The sequence below is a fragment of the Anabrus simplex genome, chromosome 1 (assembly GCF_040414725.1).
Source record: "Anabrus simplex isolate iqAnaSimp1 chromosome 1, ASM4041472v1, whole genome shotgun sequence".
NCBI classification, from domain to species: domain Eukaryota; kingdom Metazoa; phylum Arthropoda; class Insecta; order Orthoptera; family Tettigoniidae; genus Anabrus; species Anabrus simplex.
In genome coordinates, this window is record NC_090265.1 from 1641032952 (window position 1) to 1641058323 (window position 25372).

At 43.2% G+C, this 25372-nt stretch overlaps 2 non-coding genes across 2 annotated transcripts; both read left to right on the top strand.

The window, feature by feature from the left end:
• Positions 1-6256: 6256 nt before the first annotated feature.
• TRNAG-GCC (transfer RNA glycine (anticodon GCC)) lies at positions 6257-6327 on the top strand. Its single transcript has one exon. It is a non-coding gene; the product is annotated as a tRNA-Gly (tRNA).
• A 722-nt stretch (positions 6328-7049) lies between these two features.
• Positions 7050-7120, top strand: TRNAG-GCC (transfer RNA glycine (anticodon GCC)). Its single transcript has one exon. It is a non-coding gene; the product is annotated as a tRNA-Gly (tRNA).
• The last annotated feature ends 18252 nt before the right edge of the window (positions 7121-25372 follow it).

A 25372-nucleotide genomic window follows, 5' to 3' on the forward strand; every position in this document is an offset into this window, starting at 1 on the left:
CTTCCTTCGACAAATTCTCCTAGAATTTGAGCTAAGCCTTTGTATTGGAAAATAGATCTTTTTTATTAACTTATCACATAATTATTGTCCCACGGATTAAACATTTGGCTTTATCGTCACGACTGACAAAGAAATACGAAAGTTCCCAGTTCGATTGAAATGGACTTTCGGAAGTCTTTGCTTTCTTTGAAACAGGTTGCTCCATTATTATTATGTTGTTGTCTTGCGCTTATCTTGAAGTTATCTATTTCACTGATAAACAAGCCGTCTATCACCGAACGCTTCGTCGCTCTCAGCGCACTGCACCATCCGAGTCAAGCCGATTTCAGCCGAATTTGGAACGATGCACAGTTCACGGAGTCTCTGCGCCTCGATATGCACGCGTGAGATTTTGAGCGTTTGAGAGGCCCTGATCTACAGTGTGAAAATGGAAGTGTTGGCGGCAGTAACTGCAGACAGAATAACAGGGCCTATAGTTCTTGAAACCACAATCACTGGGCAGAGATATAGGAATGACATTCTAGTACCATTTTTTAACAATTGACGGACAATGAATGCCAGTCTGGATATTTCTAGAAAGACATGACAACCGCGCATACGACTAACGAGTCATTAAGTTTAATTCAGGGATTTTTTTTTTTTGACATCAGAGTAATTAGTAAACCATTGTGGCCCGCAAGATCCCCAGATCTTACGGTTTGCGATTTTTATTTATGTGAAAAATTGAAAAATAATGTTTATGCAACAAACCCTCACATTCTAGATGAACTCAAACAAAATATCACAAGAGAAATTGAGGCTATCGCGGTAGATGAACTAATGCGTATGAATGACAGTTTCCTTAGATGAAGTCAGAATGTGCAGATGCTGGTGGAAGACATTTTCAACAGCTTCTGTCACAAGCTGAGATTTTTTTTAACTTTAATTATGCGTTAGTATGTGTGCTTGTTACTGTATGCGATTCACACAGACGCTCTCCCGGCCCCAAGCTCAGCGAGATGCCATGTGATCGTCTGACCAGCTCGCCCATCTACCCGCTGTGCTGTGCCGGCCCCACTTTGAGTGAAAGACCCTGTATTATTTTCACATAAATATGCCGTATGGCTAGGGGTCATCTGAAAATTCGCGTTACGGAGTTTAGCGTGATGGAATATTGTGTGAAGGAAGTGCATGCTGTGATGGATGTTGTGGTGGTGTTGATTATCGTTTTAAGGGGAGTACGTACAGTCACTCGCATAAGTATTCGTCCATCTGTCCTGTTCATATATTGAACATCAAAAAAGCATTACAAGGCTTCGGGTACGTTCAAAAACAAATACGCAGTGCATATGCAATATATACGTACAATAATACCGGCAGAATATACATCTTGCACGTCAATACTAGTTAGTAAATGATAATGAGTGTGGTTGGGCTAGGAAATGGCAACGTAAAAGTATTCGTCCACCTTGTGCACTGGCTTGTAGAACGAACCCAGCATTGAGGAAATGAGACACATCACCAAGCTCAGTCCATCAGTTATACGGACAGTGTCGGTGAGTTAACATGTAGTGCATGCCTTGAGTATAATGGGTAAGATAAGGGAACGAACTGTTGTTGAACGCCAACGAATTATCCAACTCCACCAACTTGGTTATTCGCAACGAGTAATTGCTGAAAAAACCGGAATACCCTGAACTACAGTCGCAAGTATCATTCAGCGATATAAGACCAGTGCAACTGTACTCAACAGAGCAAGACCTGGGCGGCCAAGGAAGCTGACAGCACGCGAAGAGCGAAGCATTATACGCACCGTCCAGAAAAATCCCCATGTGTCTGCACCTGTGCTTCGAACAGAAGTACAAACCTCCACTGGGAAAAACATCAGTACCGACACCGTACGACGTGTGTTACACAGGGCTGGTTTGCAGGGGCGTACAAGTCGGAAGAAGCTCTGGATAAATGAGGTGAACCATAAGAAGAGGCTGGCGTTCGCCAAACAGTACGTTATGAGGCCACCAGCATTATGGAAACGCGTGTTGTTTACGGACGAGAGCAAATTCTGTTTATTTAATTGCTCTGGAAAGCGACGTGTATGGAGAAAGAAGAACGCCGAGCTCCAAAGTCAAAATCTGCAACCAACCGTAAAATATGGAGTAGGTTCCATAATGGTATGGGGGTGTATGTCGGCAGCTGGGGTAGGCAACTGCCATATAATACCTGAACGGATGGATAAGATGGTGTATTTGAATATATTAAAGCAACACTTACCACCCAGCGTAGCAAAATTAGGTCTTAGTAGTGGATACTTCTTCCAGCAAGATAATGACCCTAAGCACACTGCTCGGGTTGTTTGGGAATGGCTACTCTACAATACACCTCATGTGCTGCAGACACCACCCCAGTCCCCAGACTTAAACCCCATAGAGCATTTATGGGCGAAATTAAAGTGTGAATTGAGCAAGCAGCGTATTCCCAATAAAGAAGCTCTGAAGCAATCCTTCATGGAAGAATGGCACAAAATAGGCCCGGAAGTGACAGAAAAACTGGTGACATCCATGGTGAAACGCCTTCAAGCCGTGATTGATTCCAAAGGACGTTCGACGCGCTTCTGATACTTAGGCAATGACTGAACATTCCTTGAGTTCTTTTTGTGGATGAATACTTTTGCAACGTGACTTTCCTGCAAGCAGTGCGATTGTTTTTTATTTATTCCAAATGCCAGCGCTTAGGGTGCTATAAATTATGTCCTCAGCTGTTCAGATGGCAAATAAAACATACTATTACTTGTTTACAATTAACTTCTTTATTGTATTGGTGCTGTGGGCTATTGTCCTAACATGACGAACGCGGACGAATACTTATGCGAGTGACTGTATGGTGAAATCGGTCAAAAAGCGACATTTTTCTATTATTATCTCTTAATAATATTTTATCTCTCCTGAATAATTTGATGCGTTATTTGTCGAATAACTCCAATTGGAAGTGTAGTTTTTATCATCATCATCATCATCATCATCATCATCATCTGTTTACCCTCCAGGGTCGGTTTTTCCCTCGGACTCAGCGAGAGATCCCACCTCTACCGCCTCAAGGGCAGTGTCCTGGAGCTTCAGACTCTTGGTCGGGGATGAAACTGAGGAGATTGACCAGTACCTCGCCCAGGCGGCCTCACCTGCTATGCTGAACAGGGGCCTTGTAGGGGATGGGAAGTTTGGAAGGGATAGACAAGGAAGACGGAAGGAAGCGGCCGTGGCCTTAAGTTAGGCATCATCCCGGCATTTGCCTGGAGAAGAAGTGGGAAACCACGGAAAACCACTTCCAGGATGGCTGAGGAGGGAATCGAACCCACCTCTACTCAGTTGACCTCCCGAGGCTGAGTGGAACCCGTTCAAGCCCCCGTACCACTTTTCAAATTTCGTGGCAGAGCCGGGAATCGAACCCGGGCCTCCGGGGGTGGCAGCTAATCACACTAACCACTACACCACAGAGGTGGACAGTTTATATCATTTAAAAATTAATAGAGCAAATGTAAACAAATCCAGTCGTTCTGCATTGACTTGCTTAGGTATCTCTACCTCAGGAACTATTCAATCTACAAGGCTGTGGTTTTCAGCTATTTATTCCTTGAATTCGTGTTAATGTTCGTGTTAAGATGTTGGATGCACTCCGTAAACAGAAATGGCGGTATTGCACATGAATTTTGTGGAATTATTTTTATAGTTCTCGTATTTTATAGGTGTCGAACTGTAAACATAGTGGTTTGGTGTGTTACTACATGTTCTTACATCTCTTTTTAACATGACGAAAAGAAAGGGTTGTTTTAAGAATCAAAGTTTCCACGGAAATCAGCATTCGACGGGATCTGAATCCAGTGCTGATCCTGAAATAGATGTTTCACAGACACACGATAAGGACACGCCCACTAGTGCTTCGAGGAGCTAACTTGGAAACCACGAGGATTTACTTATTGACAAAGAAGATCATGTAAACAGCATACCATCTGCAGTGATGGAAGCTGTCTGTCTGTTAGGTCATCAGCCCAGAGGCTGGTTGGATCCTCAAATAGCAACACCAAAGGCTATGCAGTTATTGGGAAATCACAAAAACCAATGGCAGAGCCCAAATGAGGCGTACTAGGCAACATGAGGAGTGAGGTAGTTTGCCATTGCTTTCCTCACTGGGCCAGACAGTGCTATTGTAGCACAACTAACCCTATGAGCAACACCTTTCAGGACACTCAGACACACTGGTCGTGCTCTGAATGTGATTAATCAACACCACCCACACCCCAGCAGCTTCCATATTGTCACAGCCATGGATGAGACTGGGACTTCAGTGGAAGCTACACTTTGCTCTGGCCTGTGCCAAGAGATGGATGCAAAAGGATGGGAGCTATAAAATCAGTATATAGAGAGTTAGCTCATCCTGACCTTCTTTCCAAATGTCTCCATGGTCGAAGGCAAAATCCGAATGAGTCTTTTAATAATGACTTTTGGACCCGCATACCAAAAAATGTCTTTGTAGGAATGAAAACTCTATGCTTGGGTGTTTGTGGTGCTGTGATAAGGTTTAATGAAGGTAATAAGGGAAGAATTAGGTTACTAGAGCAACTTGGTAGCACTCCAGGAGCAAACACACTGCAAGCCTTCCAGCGAATGGATCGACTTAGGATTATGAAAGCCCAGCGTGCAGAAGAGGAAGTGACTAAAGAAGCAAGAGGCAGGAAAAGAAGGAGGCTTCTAGGTTTTCAGTATGATCAAGAACAGCATCCAGATAATGATGATTATGGGGCTGGCTCTTGCTAGGAGCTGGCATGCCTCCATATGTGAGTTAATATCAAGTCAAACTTTAAACTTGATTTCCTGAAAAATATTTGACCCATTATCTCAGGAACTATTACAGATACATACCGTACATCTAATTTTACACTATGTTGCTCCTTGGTATGCTTCAGCTACTGAGCCACCAAAACATTTCTGCCTCTAATAGTTTTCTACTTACAGACGGAAAAGTGGAATGTTAAAAGAAAAAAATGAAGATAATTTTAAGAAATCATAACTGAATAATTATTTGTCTGTATATTCTGATTCTGGTTCAGTATCCAGGACGGGAGTGATACTATCATCATCATCATCATCTGTTTACCCTCCAGGGTTGGCTTATCCCTCGGACACAGCGAGGGATCCCACCTCTACCGCCTCAAGGGCAGTTTCCTGGAGCTTCAGACTCTTGGTCGGGGATACAACTGGGGAGAATGACCAGTATCTCGCCCAGGCGGCCTCACCTGCTGTGCTGAACAGGGGCCTTGTGGAGGGATGGGAAGATTGGAAGGGATAGGCAAGGAAGAGGGAAGGAAGCGGCCGTGGCCTTATGTTAGGTACCATCCCGGCATTCGCCTGGAGGAGAAGTGGGAAACCACGGAAAACCACTTCCAGGATGGCTGAGGTGGGAATCGAACCCACCTCTACTCAGTTGACCTCCCGAGGCTGAGTGGACCCCGTTCCAGCCCTCATACCACTTTCCAAATTTCGTGGCAGAGCCGGGAATCGAACCCGGACCTCCGGGGGTGGCAGCTAATCACGCTAACCACTACACCACAGAGGCGGCTAGAGTGATACTATACTTCCCAAAAATTTCAGATCTCTATCATTCAAAGTTTCTGAGATAATGGGTCATCAGTATTGCAAATTTAACACTGTAGGTATAGGGCGTACGTACTCCCCTTAATAGGAAGTACAACTAGGCAACCGTCCTTTATTAACACTGATATGGAAGGTGTCCGACGCTTTCAAAATGAAGGTATCGGCCAAAGAAAATCAAGGGCCACGAGGGCATGAAAATGATTGTCTCCATAGGATTCGCAAACCTAATACCGTCGGAGTCGGAAAAGAACAAGAGTTGACCAAGGGAGGTCTGATAGGATAGATGAAAGTGAAGAACCTGATATAAATAAGTGGAAGCAATGCCAGGACTCTTAGCTCCACGGTCGCCAATCCACACTCCCAAATTAAGAGCCTCTTACGATAGGCAGGGAATACCGTGGATGATATTCTACCGTCCCCACCCACATGCGGAAGGTGTCGTAAGATTGATGGCATTGATTCCAGATAGACTCTCAGCCCAAAAACCTATTCATGTTAAAATAGAGAGTTTGGAAGTAATTTTTTAACAGATAGAAAACTCGTAAGCTGCCTCTGTGGTGTAGTGGTTAGTGTGATTAGCTGCCACTCCCAGATGTGGTTCTTCTTTAGAATGTAAAGAACCTGTGGCGAGTGCATCGGTGGTTCAGTGGTAGAATGCTCGCCTGCCACGCGGGCGGCCCGGGTTCGATTCCCGGCCGATGCAGTGCTTTTATTTACTTCACCCGTTAGTTGTAGATAACTGTAGCTGCGGTGTGAATAGGTGCTACCCCGTAGGCTGGAGTTTGATTCCTGGCTCTGCCATGAAATTTGAAAAATGGTACGAGGACTGGGACGGGGTCCACTTAGCCTTGAGAGGTCGACTGAGTAGAACAGGGTTCGATTCCCTCCTTAGCCATCCTGGAAGTGATTTTACGTTGTTTCTCCACTGCTCCTCCAGGCAAAGGCCCTCTTCCTTGCCTGTACCTTCCAATCTCCCCCATTCCCTGACAAGGACCTTGTTCAGCACAACAGGTGAGGCCACGTGTGCGAGGTACTGGTCCTCCTCCCCAGCTGTATTTCCGGGGATCGCTCGTTGAGTCCGAGGGAAAAACCAACTCTGGATGTTAAACGGTATGTAAATCGATATGAAATGATATTCGGATCGAATCTCCGTCGGCACGTTTACAGGAAACGTGAGCCTGTCCTACGCTACTACGTTATTATGATCCCAGGGGTTCAGCACAACATACGGTCTTGGGAAACAGTATTAGGACAAGCTCGTTAGCTACTCTCAAGTCAAGCTTAAGACGAGTTGTGTGTTGAGGAAGCCAGATGGCTCTCTGAGTCGCAGCGCGGATTGACCTACATACCACAAACTGATACGGAAAGAGTGAGTATACCGCATACCACAGCTCTTCTTTAGAATGTAAAGCAACGCATTGGAGAGCATCGGTGGTTCAGTGGTAGAATGCTCGCCTGCCACGCGGGCGGCCCGGGTTCGATTCCCGGCCGATGCATTAATTTTATTTATTCTACCTGGTCGTTGTAGACAACTGTATTATTGTGTTTCTCTATAGGTACCTTATAGGGCTGCCTAGATATGAGGGGTATGGGGAGAGGAGGAATTAAAGTTGTTAGTTTTCTTTCTGCAGTACAGTGTTTATTTATTTCATGTTTGCTGCTCACTTCGTATTTATTTCATAACTTGATCAACTGAGTTGCACGTTGTGTGTTCCTTAATACCAAAATCACTTATACTGAACCTGTAAAATATGTAATAACGATAAGACAACAACCCAGCGCGTCGTTCCACGAGGACTTGACAAGAAAATGTCATCCAGAATTCTCGCGTTTCTTTCTTAGTCCGTTTACCATCCAGGGTTGGTTTTTCCCTCGGACTCCCACCTCTAGTGCCTCAAGGAACGTGAGCCTTCGGATTGAGGGTTAAAACTGGGGAGGAGGACCAGTACCTCGCCCGGGCCTTGAGGGGGAATCGGAAGACCGGAAGGGATAGACAAGGAAGAGAGAAGGAAGCGGCCGTGGCCTTAAGTGGCATTTGCCTGGAGGAGAAGTGGGAAACCACGGAGAACACTTCGAGGATGATAGAGGTGGGAATCGAACCCTCCTCTACCCAGTTGACCTCCCGAGGCTGAGTGAACCCCGTTCCAGCCCTCATACTAGTTTTCAAATTTCGTGGCAGAGACGGGAATCGAACCCGGGCCTCAGGGGTTAGCAGCTAATCACACTAACCACTACACCGCAGAGGCGGACATTCTCAGGTTTTTATTGGATGCTACTGTAGACATAATAAGCTCACCGGACAAAAAATTAGTCACCTCGGGAGAAATTACAAGCATCATTGAACACCGTGTAACTCCGCTTCTGGACTTGATCACCGCCTGGATTCGGCAGGAAGTGAGTCCACAAGCTTGAGCAGGAACGTCGCATCCAGGTTAAGCCACTCGCTGAGGATTTGATCGCGCAGTGCTGATGTCGGCGTTTTGCCCGCTGTTCCGAGATGTCCCATAGATTTTCAATGGGGTTCATGTCAGATGATTTTGCAGTCACATCTGCGTCCAACCCGATGAACTTTGCTGTTGTGTTCTAGAAAATTCGGGGTATCAATAGCACACTCATCGTGCCCAATCCATTGTATGAAAGCAAAGCAAAGTCACCTCCGTACAGAAGGAGGAGTGGAAGGTAAAGGCTAGAGTGCTAGGGGGGTAGAGTGGTTAGCTCTACGCCCGGCCGCCTTTGCCCCCAGGAATTAATCTGGTACTCATTTTTGGTGTAGGCTCAGTGAACCTCAGGGCCATATGCACCTTCGGAAGTGGATATCTCGTTTCTTAAATTTTACGACTTCCTGACGGGGATTCGAACCCACGTCCTTCCGGGCGGGCCGAGCACACCTTTACCGCCTCGGCTAGGCAGCCCCTAATCCATTGTATGAAAAACATCCCCAAAACCAGTAGCGTAGCCAGCATCGGCCGATAGGGGGGTTATAGTTACAAAATGATGGTAGGCCTAAAACACAATGAAGGTGCATGCATTGTCATTGCAAGGGCACTGATGTAAGTGAATTACACATCAGTTGGTTCTACAAATTATGTCTTTGAATGTTTATTTAGTTTATTTGTTTCTCTTTGTTTATTTTCTTTTTGTAAACATTCCATGGGGTGGTGGTCTAACCCCCAGTAACCCCACTGATACGCCCCTGCCCAAGACACCACAGGCTCACCTCCGGCTTGAACCTCACCTTGCACACGTCGAAGATGAAATGCATCATGGCCTTCGTCGCAATCGATGACGTGCGTCATTGGAATACCGACAGAAACGTGATTCTCGTCAGACCACATTACGTTCCGCCAGTCAGCTACTGTCCACGTTCGATGATTTATAGCCCACTGAAGACGCGCAGTTATATATGCCTGTATGAGCAATGGCCCCTTGCGAGGTGACCGACTCCAAATAATTCCCGTCGCAATGTTCTTTCCCCAACAGGTTGGGACGGGCCTTCATTCACTGACTGCAGCAATTTCTGTCGGGTCTGGAAGCGATTTTGATTCAAAAGCCGTGAAACGCGTCTCTGGTCCCTCTCAGTCAGGATCTTTTTTTCGACCACAATTCTGACGTCGTGTTTCGTAGGCACGGGTAGTACACCACTGCTTGTACAGTCCGCTACGAAACACCAGCGAATCCAGCAACTTCTTGCGCCGTATGGACATGGCCACGCCCAAACACGATGCCCCTTTCTGCCACTCTGTTACATCATTACATGTACACTGTCCGCTTGAGACATCAGTGTCCCAGTGCGCTTGCGGTTGAGCACTGGGCGCCATCTATACAGGCTTAACAATCCATCTGAGCGTGCACACTAGGGTAACGACTTGTTTGTCCGGTGAGCTTATTTCTCCCTGATCTATCGAAGCTGTCATTGACGCGGTACAAGACAAGGAACATCAAAGACGCACCGCATGGTAACGTTTAGAGAAGCACAATATTTTTAAATTTTGAATTTAATTCGTTTACCCTTGAGTGGGTTTCCCACAGACTCAGCGAGGGATATATAGACGAACACTGGTTGCCATGGTTACAATGGTGCCGGAAAACTATTGACGCTACACTAATGTCCTTGTTAAAATAGAGATTTTTTTCAATGTCCGCCTCTGTGGTGTAGTGGTTAGCGTGATTAGCTGCCATTCTCGGAGGCCCGGGTTCGATTACCAGCTCTGACACGAAATTCGAAAAGTGGTACAAGGGCTTTTTTTTTGCTAGGGGCTTTACGTCGCACCGACACAGATAGGTCTTATGGCGACGATGGGATAGGAAAGGCCTAGGAGTTGGAAGGAAGCGGCCGTGGCCTTAATTAAGGCACAGCCCCAGCATTTGCCTGGTGTGAAAATGGGAAACCACGGAAAACCATCTTCAGGGCTGCCGATAGTGGGATTCGAACCTACTATCTCCCGGATGCAAGCTCACAGCCGCGCGCCTCTACGCGCACGGCCAACTCGCCCGGTGGTACAAGGGCTGGAAAGGGATCTACTCAGTCGTTCCCGAAGTGGTTTTCTATGGTTTCCCACTTCTCCTCCAGGAAAAATTCGGGATGGTACGTACCTTAAGGGCATGCCCGCTTCCTTCCCTCTTCCTTATCTATCCCTTCCATTCTTCTCATCCCTCCACAAGGCCCCTGTTCATCGCCGTCTGGGCGAGGTACTGATCATCCTTCCCAGTTGTATCCCCAACCAAATGTCTGGTGCTCCAGGGCCTCACCTGGAGCCTTGAGGAGGATGGGAAGATTTGAAGGGATAGGCAAGAAAGAGTGGAGAAAGCGGCCGTGGCCTTAAGTTAGGTACCATGTCAGCATTTGCCTGAAGTGGGAAAACAAGGAAAACCACATCGAGGATGGCTGAGGTGAGAATCGACCCTCCCTCTACTCAGTTGACCTCCAGAGGCTGAGTGGTTTCCGTTCCAATCCTCGTAGCACTTTTCAAATTTCGTGGCAGAGCCGGGAATCGAACCCAGGCCTCCGGGGGCGGCAGTTGTTCACACTAACCACTACACCACGGAGAGGGACGGACGACTTGATTTGTGTGTTGATAACCTGAAGAAACAACTTACTGTTAGGTAAATAAATAATACTAAAGGTTTGATTGTCTGACTCATTGGCTGAATGGTCAGCGTTGACGCCTTCGGTTCTGAGGGTACCGGGTTTGATTCCAGGCCGGGTCGGGGATTTAAATCGCATCTGCTTAATTTTTGTGCCCCGGGGACTGGGTGTTTGTGTTTGTCCCAAAACTTTCCGCTTTATATTCACACTACACACTACACTACCAACCAGCACAGAAACACGCAATAGTAAATTACATCCCTCCATATAGGTTACTGTCAGGAAGGGCATCCAACCGTAAAACAGGGACAAATCCACATGTGCTACACAGTTTGCACTCGCGAACCCACAGATGTGGGAAAAGTGGTGGAAGCAGAAGAAGAAGAGGAAGAAAAATTTAAAGTCGTGATTCTATTATTTTTGTACTTTTTCTCTGCAAATAATACATACATACATTATCATTATAGACTGTTATGCCTTTCAGCGTTCAGTCTGCAAGCCTCTGTGAATTTATTAAACGTCGCCACAATCCTCGATTTGTAACTAGAGTTTTGGCCTCATTTAGTTCTATACCTCTTATCTTTAAATCGTTAGAAACCGAGTCTAACCATCGTCGTCTTGGTCTACCTCTACTTCTTTTACCCTCCATAGCAGAGTCCATTATTCTCCTAGATAACCTATCCTCCTCCATTCGCCTCACATGACCCCACCACCGAAGCCGGTTTATGCGTACAGCTTCATCCATCGAGTCCATTCCTAAATTAGCCTTTATCTCCTCATTCCGAGTACCCTCCTGCCATTGTTCCCACCTGTTTGTCCCAGCAATCATTCTTGCTACTTTCATGTCTGTTACTTCTAACTTATGAATAAGATATCCTGAGTCCACCCAGCTTTCGCTCCCGTAAAGCAAAGTTGGTCTGAAAACAGACCGATGTAAAGATAGTTTCTTCTGGGAGCTCACTTCCTTTGTCGTTCTCTATATGCGATTTTCTATTTTACGCAATAAAAATATCACACGAGAACACTTTTACGTATTTCTAAAAAAACAACTTTATTATCGCTACGAACTTATCCTGTCAGATGAAGAAAACAATCTGTGCCTCTCTCAGAATACAAAAACGAACAATCGCTCTCTAAAACAATCTACATAGAATTTATACATGTTTTACATCAGAGATCTAATGGTGCTGTTCCCTGACGCCATATTGGAAGTCTGTGTGTCCGTACGTCCGCACGTTATACGTCCATGGACACGAAACATAAATATAATAACATAATACTTTCGGCTCATCATAAAACTTCAAAATATGAGTATTGAAGGTTTTATCCTAATTAGGATACCTGTCCTACGACAATTATCCCCCCCTAAAACCTTCAATACTGATTCCGGACCTTCTCTTCTCCAGGTCCCAAATTACAACTAGTCGTCTTGTTATCTATGTCTTCAACTATTCCATCCTCCAGAACAGGTATCAGTGTATGTTGATCCTCTCCGAAGTCCGTACTCCTCCGGGACCCCCTAGAGAGTGCCCACTCTCCGGTCCCTCCGCTATCCTGTAGGGGTCGAGATAACATCTTCTCCTTGAGAAACCTCACTGCCATTTCAGTCGTCTTTTTTCTTTTTCTTGGAAGATTCACCTGTTGTATCTTCTGAGCTTTTCTCACCATCCTTCTCACTTTTTTTCTTATTTTCCGCTGTTTTACTATCTGATTGATCCTTCTCTCCAGATGCCTTTCCGGACCTTGCTTCTTTTTCAGAATCTTTCTTGCCAACTTTTTCTGATGAAGTCTCTCAGCCTCTTTTCTAAGAAATCTATCTTCACGATAACGTACATATCGCCATAAGCGTGCCCTTGAGTGATAATGGATGGTTAGAACTCTCTCTTGTTCTTCATACCATGACAAGTAGGTACGACACCAATCATAGTAATACACCCCCACCATCCGGGCATATTCAGCACCTATGGTTTCAGTTTTGTCTTCAGATTTGGGTACGATTTCCTTCTCTTCTTCTCCCCCGGCTTTCTTTTCAGCTCTTCCATCTCCTCCGCTTTCTCCTTCCTTACTACCAATAGAACCTACTGAATCAAGAATCATAAAGTTGACAAGGTTGAGCTCCTTTTCATCTTTTCCACCACTCTCTTCATCGTGACTCTTGGATTTGTCGGTCAAGAGAGCCTTGAACTTGATGTGATCTAAGGAACACAGATGATGTTCATAAGACATTAGTGTATTGAATCTTTGTTTACACACCCGGCAATATGGATTCAAGAATTTCACCATATTCTCATGATCCTCAGAAGTCATGTGTGTTGATTTGGGTTGCTTGTAATTGAGCTTACAAATGGCACAGAACTTCGTTCTATCAGACAGTGTATGCCGGAACTCTTCAGTTTCCTCTAGCTTGCGGTGCTTTTGACGTGGATTCATACGCATTCGCTGCAAGGTCTGCTTATGTAATAATGATTGTTTTCTCACGGCATTTATGTGTTTAGGTGAATAGAGGTGCATTTTGTACTCCTGTACTGTGTCACATTGTATTAAGCAATGAGGACAGGACAGATCATACGCAGGTTTCTTTCGTTGATCTTCTTCAGTTGCAGAATGAGCATCAAAATCTTGATCTTTTGCATTGTTAGCCTCTGAAATGGTTTTCTCTTCGTCTTTCTTCTCCTTGACTTCGTTTTCCAAGGTGTTCATATCACTTACTACTTTATCTACCGGTACATCTAATTCTACGCTGTTGTTTTGGTCATTAATTTTGGAAATATCCTCTTTCAGATCTCTTACCAAGGAATTGATTCGGCCTTTTATCTCCCGAGCCTGGGCCTCGATTTTTCTTTCGAGTTTTTCAGATTGTATCCCAATCAAAGTAGTTAATTGCGTAAGCATCATGCCTACCCGGTCGTTGGCTTCCTTCTCCGAGACAACTTCAAAATCGAAACTACCTGGGTCTTCCTCATTTTCTATCAGATCCCGGCGTAGTCTCTCTTGTAGTTCCGACTTGCTCCCATCCGTCGGTAACCCTCGGGATATCAGCGCCTTTCGTAAAATCACTACGGTCATTTGATCAATCTTCATCATTAAACTTCGAAAATCCTGTCACGGTCGCCAATTTATCGTTCTCTATATGCGACTTTTTATTTTACGGAGGAAAAATATCACACGAGAACACTTTTACGTATTTCTAAAAAAACAACTTTATTATCGCTACGAACTTATCCTGTCAGATGAAGAAAACAATCTGTGCCTCTCTCAGAATACAAAAACGAACAATCGCTCTCTAAAACAATCTACATAGAATTTATACATGTTTTACATCAGAGATCTAATGGTGCTGTTCCCTGACGCCATATTGGAAGTCTGTGTGTCCGTACGTCCGCACGTTATACGTCCATGGACACGAAACATAAATATAATAACATAATACTTTCGGCTCATCATAAAACTTCAAAATACGAGTATTGAAGGTTTTATCCTAATTAGGATACCTGTCCTACGACACCTTCTTACAGAATACTGTCGATCGCAGCTGCGAGCTCACTGAATTAGCTTTACGACACCTTGATTCAATCTCACTTACTATATTACCATCCTGGGAGAACATACAACCTAAATACTTGAAATTATCGACCTGTTCTAGCTTTTCATCACCAATGTGACATTCAATTCTGTAGAATTTCTTACCTACTGACATCAATTTAGTCTTCGAGAGGCTAATTTTCATACCATACTCATTGCACCTATTTTCTAGTTCCAAGATATTAGACTGTAGGCTTTCGGCACAATCTGCCATTAAGACCAAATCGTCAGCATAGGCCAGACTGCTTACTACATTTCCACCTAACTGAATCCCTCCCTGCCACTTTATACCTTTCAGCAGATGATCCATGTAAACTATGAACAGCAAAGGTGAAAGATTACAGCCTTGTCTAACCCCTGTAAGTACCCTGAACCAAGAACTCATTCTACCATCAATTCTCACTGAAGCCCAATTGTCAACATAAATGCCTTTGATTGCTTTTAATAATCTGCCTTTAATTCCATAGTCCCCCAGTATGGCGAACATCTTTTCCCTCGGTACCCTGTCATATGCTTTCTCTAGATCTACAAAACATAAACACAACTGCCTATTCCTCTCGTAGCATTTTTCAATTACCTGGCGCACACTGAAAATCTGATCCTGACAGCCTCTCTGTGGTCTGAAACCACACTGGTTTCCATCCAGCTTCCTCTCAACGACTGATCGCACCCTCCCTTCCAAGATGCCAGTGAATACTTTGCCTGGTATACTAATCAATGAGATACCTCGATAGTTGTTGCAATCCTTCCTGTTCCCTTGCTTATAGATAGGTGCAATTACTGCTTTTGCCCAATCTGAAGGTACCTTACCAACACTCCATGCTAATTTTACTACTCTATGAAGCCATTTCATCCCTGCCTTCCCACTATACTTCACCATTTCAGGTCTAATTTCATCTATTCCTGCTGCCTTATGACAATGGAGTTTATTTACCATCCTTTCCACTTCCTCAAGCATAATTTCACCAACATCATTTTCCTCCTCCCCATGAGCTTGGCTGTTCACAACACCACCAGGATGATTTCCTTTTACATTGAGAAGATGTTCAAAATATTCCCTCCACCTCTCCAATGATTCCCTGGGATCTATTATGAGTTCACCTGAATTACTCAAAACACTGTTCATTTGAATGTCTGGCCAGGTTATCCTGCTACGGTATGGAGTAGACCGTACAGCCAGCGACTCAACGCCGAGTGTTGGGCGGCGGGAAATAACCTGACACCCTAAAGGAGCCAACGGCTTATGGCGGAGGAGCTCCCTTAGGAGGGTGATGGTCCCTTAGTGGAGGAAATGCCACTAGAATCCATCAGGTAGCGTCTGTACTTCGTGTTAGGTGCGACTACCAACAGCGTCTGTTCTCCATGTTAGGGGCGGCTGAGTCTACACCAGTGAAGGCAAGGGGAAACCACACTGGTATAAATTCCCAGGAAATCACTATGGCGAGGAATCAGAAAGAAACGGCCCCTAGTCCCGGGCAGCCCTTAAATGGGCGAGGGGTGCTAAGAATCTCCCGGCTCAAATTAGTGAATTCCGCAATAAGAATGGGGACTTGGAACGTCAGAAGTCTCTATGCAGCTGGCAAGCTTGACAATCTTATCAAGGAAATGGTTAGACTAAGAACACCATTAATGGGAATTAGTGAAGTTCGCTGGCCGGGTGCAGGTAAATGTCATCGTGATGATGGTACATTCTATTACTCTGGTAGCGAAGATAATGATAAAGATCATAGAAATGGAGTCGGAATCTTTATAAATTCTGAACTTACAAGTATGTCAGCAACTTTGTACCAGTCTCTGATCGAATCATGTTATTACAGCTTTCATGCTCACCTTTTAACGTAAACATCTTGCAGATATATGCACCAACAGCGGACAAAAAGTACGATGACGAAGTAGAAACATTCTATGAACAACTTGGAACTGTTCTTAAAGACTTGAAGAAGGATGAAATAACTGTCATAATGGGTGATTTCAACGCAAAAATTGGTCAAGGGCGTCGTTCCGACTTGGTAGGCGAATTTGGGCTTGGTAAATGCAATGACCGGGGAGAAAAGCTGTACGAATTTTGTGTAGAACATCAAATGGTTCTCACCAATACATGGTTCAAACTTCCAAAACGTCGTTTATACACGTGGAAAGCTCCTAAAGATGATCCTCAGAATCCTGACTCAACAAGGAACCAAATTGATTACATTCTGATAAATAAGCGTTTCAGAAATTCCATCAAAAGAGTCGCAGCATATCCAGGTGCAGATATTTCCTCGGATCATAATCCATTGATAGCTAACGTAAGAGTTCGTCCGAAAATCATGAAGAATAAGCCTAGAAGAAAGGTACTAAATACACCTAATCTGCAAAATTGTGAAGCTCGGCAGAAAATTGCTCAGGATTTGAATAGGCATTTAAAAGAAATCAATACCAATAACTGTGAAACAGCAAATGATTTATGGAATCAGTTTAAAAGTCGGGTAGAGATACTTCTTCAAAACAAAGATCAAAAGATACATCCAATGAAGAAAAAGAAATGGATGACAGATGATATTCTTGAACTAATGGAACAACGAAGATTAGTAAAAAATGATGCAGAGGAATACAAAAAATTACAACGCCACATAAGGAAAGAAATACGTGCTGCGAAAGAGAACTGGATGAAAGAACAATGTGTGGAAATGGAAATCTTTCAGTCTAAACATGATCTGTTCAATATACATCGAAAATTGAAGGAAATAGCTGGTATGCACAGAAAACGTAACCTTTCTGTACTGGTTGATGCTACAAACAGGCCTATTATTAATGAAGAAGACGTTTTAAATACTTGGGAAAATTATCTGATGGAACTTTTCTGTGATCAGAGGGGTGAGGAAACTAACCAACGAGCTAATTGTGAAGGCCCTGACATTCTTAAATCAGAAGTGTTATATGCTGTGAAAGTTTCAAAAAGCAAGAAATCACCAGGCCCAGATAACATCCCTGTAGAACTTCTTAAAATGATGGACGAAGACAATATCCAATTCTTGGTAAAGTTGTTCAATACTATATATAATACTGGAGACATCCCATCTGACTGGCTGTTATCTACATTCATCACGTTGCCAAAGAAGCAAAAGTCATGTAAGTGTAATGATTATAGGCTAATAAGCCTCATGAGCCACACACTTAAAGTATTCCTTCGTGTAATACATAACAGAATCAAGACCAAGTGTGAACAAGACCTCGACGAAACACAGTTTGGGTTCAGAAATTCGTTTGGTACAAGGGAAGCATTGTTTGCGCTAAATATCCTAATTCAGAACAGTCTAGATCAACAGCAAGAAGTGTTTGCTTGTTTCATTGATTTTGAAAAGGCATTTGACAGAGTTCAACATCCAAAACTTGTAGAACTCCTAAAAGATATAGGAGTTGACAGCAAAGATATCCGCATTATTGAAAACCTTTACTGGAGACAAAAGGCCGTTGTCCGAATCGGAAATCAAACTACAAACGAGATAGCCATCCAAAGAGGAGTTAGACAAGGTTGTGTTTTGTCTCCATTGTTTTCAACCTTTACTCGGATAAAAGTTTCAAAACAGCTTTAGAAAATCAACAATATGGAACAAAAGTAAATGGCGGCATAATTAACAACATAAGATATGCGGATGATACAGTCATCCTGTGTGACAATTTTGAAGGTCTCCAACTCCTGCTCAATAATATCAGTGCAGTAAGTGAGGACATGGGACTAAAAATAAATGTAAACAAGACCAAGTTCATGATCTTCAGCAGACGTGCCAATGCTGAGGCAATCTTACAACTAAACAACCGACAGATTGAGAGAGTAACCACTTTTAAATATCTGGGTGCCATTGTCACTGAACAACTTGATCCCGAGAAAGAAGTGAAACAGAGGATAGCAATAGCACGAAAACTATTTACAAAAATGAAATCTTTCTTTTGCAATGACTACTTAAATTTAAAACTTATACAGAGGATGGTCAAATGCTATATATGGTCAGCCTTGCTATATGGTGTGGAAACATGGACTCTCAAGAACATATCAGTGAAGCGCTTGGAAGCCTTTGAAATGTGGATCCACCGTAGGATGCTCAGAATTTCGTGGGTTGCACGACTAACGAACCAAGAAGTACTCAGAAGGGCAAGAGCAAGTCGGGAACTCGTTCAAACAATAAAATTCCGGAAGATCTCTTACCTTGGCCACATCATTAGAAATGACCGTTACCTCATCTTACAGCGGATTGTACAAGGCAAAATACAGGGTCGAAGAGGTGTCGGGAGGAGGCGAACATCATGGCTTGGAAACATCAAAGAATGGACTGGAATTCACAGTGTTGAAAGACTTTTCCACCTAGCAAGAGATCGTCCTGCATTCGCCACAGTGATCGCCAACGTCAGGGGGACCTGATACGGTACTATGAAGAAGAAGACTGTTCATTTCCTTTTTCCCTCCCTTCCTAAGATTCTTTATTACTGTCCAGAAAGGTTTCCCCGCTGCTTGACCTACCCTTTCCAGGTTGTTACCACAATCCTCCCAGGATTTATTTTTGGATTCAACAACTATTTGTTTCGCTCTGTTTCTTTCATCTACGTACAACTCCCTGTCCGCCTCGGCCCTTGTTTGGAGCCATTTCTGATAAGCCTTCTTTTTACGTTTACAAGCTGCTTTCACTTCATTATTCCACCAAGATGTTCGCCTTTTCCCACCTTTACACACAGTTTTTCCTAGGCATTCCCTTGCTGTTTCTACTACAGCATCCCTGTATGCCACCCATTCACTTTCCATATCCTGAACCTGCTTACTGTCTACTGTTCGAAACTTCTCACTAATCATATCCATGTACTTCCGTCTAATTTTCTCGTCCTGGAGATTTTCTACCCTTATTCGTTTGCAGACAGATTTCACTTCCTCTACCCTAGGCCTAGAGATACTTAGTTCACTACATATCAGATAGTGGTCTGTATCATCGAAAAATCCGCGGAAAACTCGTACATTCCTAACAGATTTCCTGAATTCGAAGTCTGTTAAGATATAGTCTATTATGGATCTGGTACCCCTAGCCTCCCATGTGTAGCGGTGAATAGCCTTATGCTTGAAGAATGTATTCGTAACAGCTAAACCCATACTAGCACAGAAGTCCAGCAAACGCTTCCCATTCCCATTAGCTTCCATATCTTCCCCACATTTACCAATCACCCTTTCGTATCCTTCAATTCAATTCCCAACTCTCGCATTGAAATCGCCCATTAGCACTATTCTATACTTGCTGTTGACCCTGACTACGATGTCACTCAATGCTTCATAAAACTTGTCAATTTCATCCTCATCCGCACCCTCACATGGTGAATACACGGACACAATTCTAGTCCTAATTCCTCCAAATGACAAATCTACCCACATCATTCGCTCATTTACGTGCCTAACAGAAACTATGTTGCGTGCAATGTTATTCCTGATAAAGAGCCCTACCCCAGACTCTACCCTTCCCTTTCTAACACCCGTCAAGTACACTTTATAATCTCCTATATCTTCCTCGTTATCTCCCCTTACCCGAATATCACTTACTCCTAGCACATCCAACTGCATCCTCTTTGCTGACTCAGCCAGTTCTACTTTCTTTCTTCCATAAGCCCCATTAATATTGATAGCTCCCCATCGAATTCCATTTCGTTCGCCAAGTTGTTTCCAAGGAGTCCCTCGCCTGTCAAATGGGAGTGGGACTCCGTTACTCCCATAGGTCCGAGGCTTGCTTAAAATGTTCTGAGCTCGGTAAATTCATGAAGCAGGATGCTGCCCTACTTGTACATAGTCCAAGTGAGGATCTCTCCTCTAACGGGTTATGGACCACCGGTGAATTGTATAGTCCTAGCCGCCTGAGCACAAGGAGGGCCACGACTCAGAATATGTCCGAGATGCCCACTCCCATTCCATAGCAACTGGTATCCCGACTCTCAGGACCACTTACTAGGCCACTCAGCCGTTGCCCATGGTTCACGAACTAGGACGTGACTACAGTAACCCACAAACATGAACCATTGCAAATAATATTAATATTGCTTTTAAAATATTAATTTATTTTTTACTGCCTATGTTTTCAGTACTTTTTTCGATCTGCTTAAAGCCTGGCCTGAATAAGTGCTCTTTAATAATAACTAAGGCTTTCAATCTGTCAATACCTGACAAATTTCCAGGTTAAATTTCGGCATGTGATGAAATTGCCCGGCACTGTTCAACATTGCCATCAACTACCTGGTGGAGCAGAAGATGACGGACGTGCCGTGGACAGTAGGCCTACTTTACGCACATGATATTGATGGTTGCCAAGTCATGACAGGAGGTTGAGGCAGTCTTGGAACGATGGCGAGTAATGAGGCAAATGGATTAGAAATAAGTTGCAAGAAGAAAGAAAACATGTTATTCAACTTTGCGCAGCCCGGGCACGCGGTCTCACGCAACACTGTCGTCATGGCCGGGGAACCACTGATGATGACCGACAAGTTCAAATATCTTGGATCAGTCTACACAACTGATGGTAATATCGACGCAGATGCCAAGCACCGCATCAGTGTTGGTTGGATGAACACGTTTTTAACCATAGAGCATTAGCACTGTTGGCTTGTACGATATTCAGTCGGTCGCAATACACTCTTTATGGGGTCGTCTCGCTGAAGACTAGGAATCGAAGATGTATCGCGAGAATGTTGATGGTAGTTGAAATGAATCAACAATAGATCATATCTACAACCCACACTTTTTTTTTTTTTTGCTAGTTGCTTTAGGTCGCACCGACACAGACAGGTCTTATGGCGACGAAACCCACAATTTGCCGCGGCTCGTGATATCCTAGTCGTTGAATAAAACTAATATGCATTTCAAAGTTCTTTTTCCTGCTACAAGGGAAAATATTACTGATTATTTTTAACTGAAGTGCTCTGAATCCATATTCTTTTTCTGCTACAAGGGAAAATATTACTGATTCTTTTAAACTAAAGTGCTCTGAATCCATATCTGTGTTCAAATTTTCTGTATTACGTCAGTTTTTTGTAATTTTGAAAATATAATCGAAAAACATCAAAACTGGCAAACTTCCTAATTAACAAATATACACATAATTTAATAAGACATTATACCTGAAATAACGGGCGAGTTGGCCGTGCGCGTAGAGGCGCGCGGCTGTGAGCTTGCATCCGGGAGATAGTAGGTTCGAATCCCACTATCGGCAGCCCTGAAAATGGTTTTCCGTGGTTTCCCATTTTCACACCAGGCAAATGATGGGGCTGTACCTTAATTAAGGCCACGGCCGCTTCCTTCCAACTCCTAGACCTTTCCTATCCCATCGTCGCCATAAGACCTATCTGTGTCGGTGCGACGTAAAGCCCCTAGCAAAATATATATATATATATATATATATATATATATATATATATATATATATATATATATATATATACCTGAAATGACTTCTTAGGTATTGAGGGATGTAGAATCCAACTCTGTATTCATATTTTCTCTATCGTGCCCCGTTTTATGTAATTTTTTAGAAATAAGAACGAAAAACTTCAAAATTTGAACAAGAATTGCAGTAACGTCAAATAAGGTATATTATTTTTAAACGTGTTTTAAAACAGCAATACCGTGGTTTCCCATTTTCACACCAGGCAAATGCTGGGGCTGTACCTTAATTAAGGCCACGGCCGCTTCCTTCCAACTCCTAGGCCTTTCCTATCCCAACGTCGCCATAAGACCTATCTGTGTCGGTGCGACGTAAAGCCCCTAGCAAAAAAAAAAACAAAAAAAAACAAAAAAAACCAGCAATATAAAATTAACTATAAAACATGGAATTATATTCGTAAAAAGTACTTACAGCCATTCAGATGTTCAATTTGTCTGTCGAAATGTTTCGCCCTTTTGATGCCCTTCAGATGTAGTGTACTCCTCATTAAGCACCAGCAATAATCCGTTACTTCTGCTTCATAACGCTTGCCCTGGTATCTTACTTCCATAGTTTTAATATCTTAATGAAATATTTCAAGGAATAGTATTCATTTAAATGTAGAAATAACATGAGTTTCTTAAGTGTCCTTGCTATATTAAACGAGAAAATAAATTATAGGATACTTTGTTCAAAAATTACAATTTCAGTTGTTTTATAAGATTTTAGTTATTCCATTATGTCTAAATTACCAACTTTAATGCAATAATAGTACAATTGATGTAAAGATATATATTAATTTCAATATTTAGACTTTTTTCATGATTTCAAAAAGTTTTTTAAAAAAATGATGAAACGAAACTACAAATGGGCTTTGTAACTACCCATAGGGACGAACTGAAAAATATAAACAGTTTCTCTGTAGCACAATGATTGCATATCAGTGTAATCCATTAGCCACCGTGTTGGCTGAGTTATCAACTCAGCTGTTCCCATGAGGTGGTAGTGGTTAAGCGACTCTTTACTCAAGGCAATTTATTTCGTTACATAAATGTTATATAAACTATGCGCGCGCAATTACGACCAGCTTTAGCTGTGCTGCAGAGATTAAGATCCTCGGGAGTCACGACAATTTATTTGTCAGAAACTGATCCTTGATGTCGCAGTAGGAAACATGTTCTTTCAATTTACATGTTAATTGTGGTTCATGGTGTGGGTTTCTGTGCAGTAGGCTAGCTCGTGAACCATGAGTAAAGGCTGAGTGGCTGAGTAAGTGATCGTGAGGTCCGGCCCCGCGGTGTAGGGAGCAACGCGTGCGCCTGTCACGCGGCGGCCCCGGGTTCGATTCCCGGCCGGGTTAGGGGATTTTAATTGTAAATGATTAATATACCTGGCCGGGGGACTGGGTGTTTGTGTCGTCCTTAACGTTCATTTCCTTACATTCAACACTTTACACTTACGCCATAGCTGCCTCTGTGGATCCGTGGTAGAGTGTCGGCCTCCGAATCCCAAGATAGCGGGTTCAAACCCGGCAGAGGTAGTCGGATTTTTGAAGGACGAAAGAAAGTCCATTCGACACTCCATGTCGTACGATGTCGGCATGTAAAAGATCTCTGGTGATACATTTGGTATTTACCCGACAAAATTAATTAAATCTCAGCGATAGACGCCCAAGAGAGATCCGGTTTACTCTGTCTGCCATCTAACGGACCTAGAGTAAAACGAAACGTCGAAATTGACGAGCAGACAACCAGATGGCGTCAAATCGAAATGTCTGCACACGGTAGCTGAGGCCATACGATTATTATTAGTACTAGCTGTAGTACCCGGCGTTGCCCGGATAGTTTTTGAATGTTTACTTTTGATATTTGTATTACCAGTTAGTTGAGTGTGAAGTGAATGCTTATAGAATTCTTTTTGAGATGTTGATTTTACGACTTATCATGTAGTTTTATAGTTATTTAGATGTATCTGACTTCAAGTTTTAGATTATTTAATTATCGAGTAAACACTAATCTCGGTCATTTTATACTATTTACTTTTAAGCCCTTCTCAGCTCCTGCCTCGATGGAGGCTGAACGTGGACTTAAACGCTATCCACAGCGTCACAGGTCGTATCAGCGACACATAAACCATGGATTTCGACATTAATATTGGTTATTTTCCTTATTTTTGCACGTCAGCCCCTCTCATTCCCCAACACCAGCGGGGGCTAGGTGTATCTGACCTCCACAGTAATGTTTTCTATATAGTAAGTCATGTGTATACCAAGTTTGATTGAGAGATATGCTAAAACATACACACATACTTAAACTCTGTCCCTTTGGTCGTTTTCAATTTTTTGCCAGTTCTCATCCGCCTGCCGAGTAGGACTGAGCTTTCTCTTAAACGGCATCCAGAGTGTTACAGTTCATCTCAGCGACCCCGAAAACTATGGATTAGACACAAATTTCGGTCATTTTGGTTAATATTTACATTTCGCCCCTACTTTAGAGGCTAGGAGTCTCTTACCCCTAGGGTATATTTCTCCAGACAGTAGGTCCAGTATACACACATGCGTCCATTCTCTCGGCCATTTTCGAAATTTTGTTTTTCACTTTTTCTCACCGCTATGCGAAAGGAGGCAGAATTTTGACTTCTAAAATAATTGGAGCGTTACTATTCATCTCAGCGACCCCGAAAAGAATGGATTCGACACTATTTTCGATTATTTCTACATCTCATCCCGTCGTAGGTGTGCTAGGGTTGTCATACCTCCACGCACTTTGTCTCCTGATAATAAGTCATAAGTGACCAAGTTTGTTTGAAATTGTTCCCGTAGTCCCGAAACGTATGGATTCAACACTAATATCGGGCATTTTCAGTCTTAATTACATTTCGTACCCTTATCTAAGGCTTCAAGGGGTGTCTTTCCCCCTTAGTATTTTTTTCAGGTATTAGGTAATATTTGCATTAAGTTCTGCTGACAGTTATACTGGAACGTACAAAAACATCCTTAATGTCGGTCATTTGGATATTTTCTGTTCTTGACTCCTTCTCACCCGCCTGGCAATTGGGGATCAACTTGGACTTAAACGACAACCGGAGTGTCACTCCTCATTTAATCGACACCTAAAACCATGGATGTGACATTATTTTCGATTATTTTATATCTAACTCCTTTCCTAACCACTCACTACAAAAGGGGCCTTAATTTGGACTTTAAAAGTCCAGAGTGCCACTATTCACCTCAGCGACCCTAAAAACTGTGGATTCGACACTAATTACGATTATTTTTATATATCACCCCCCTTGCCCCCCACCCTAAAGGGGGCTGAACTTGAAATTAAGAATTTCCCGGGATGTCACTGTTCATCTAAGCGACCCTGAAAAGTATGGATTCGACTCTATTTTCGTTTATTTTTATATATGACCTCCCTTGCCCCCCGCCCCTAATGGTTCCTGGGGTGTCTTATCCCCACGTGGTTTGTCTCCTGATACTAAAATTCCGGAGTGTCGCTATTCACTTTGGCGACCCCTAAAACTACGTATTCGACACAATTTTCGATTACATGTATATATCACTTCCCCCTCGCCCCAACGCCAAAGGGTCTGAACTTGGACTTTAAAAAATTGGAGTGTCACTATTCATCTCAGCAACCCCAAAAAGTATGTAT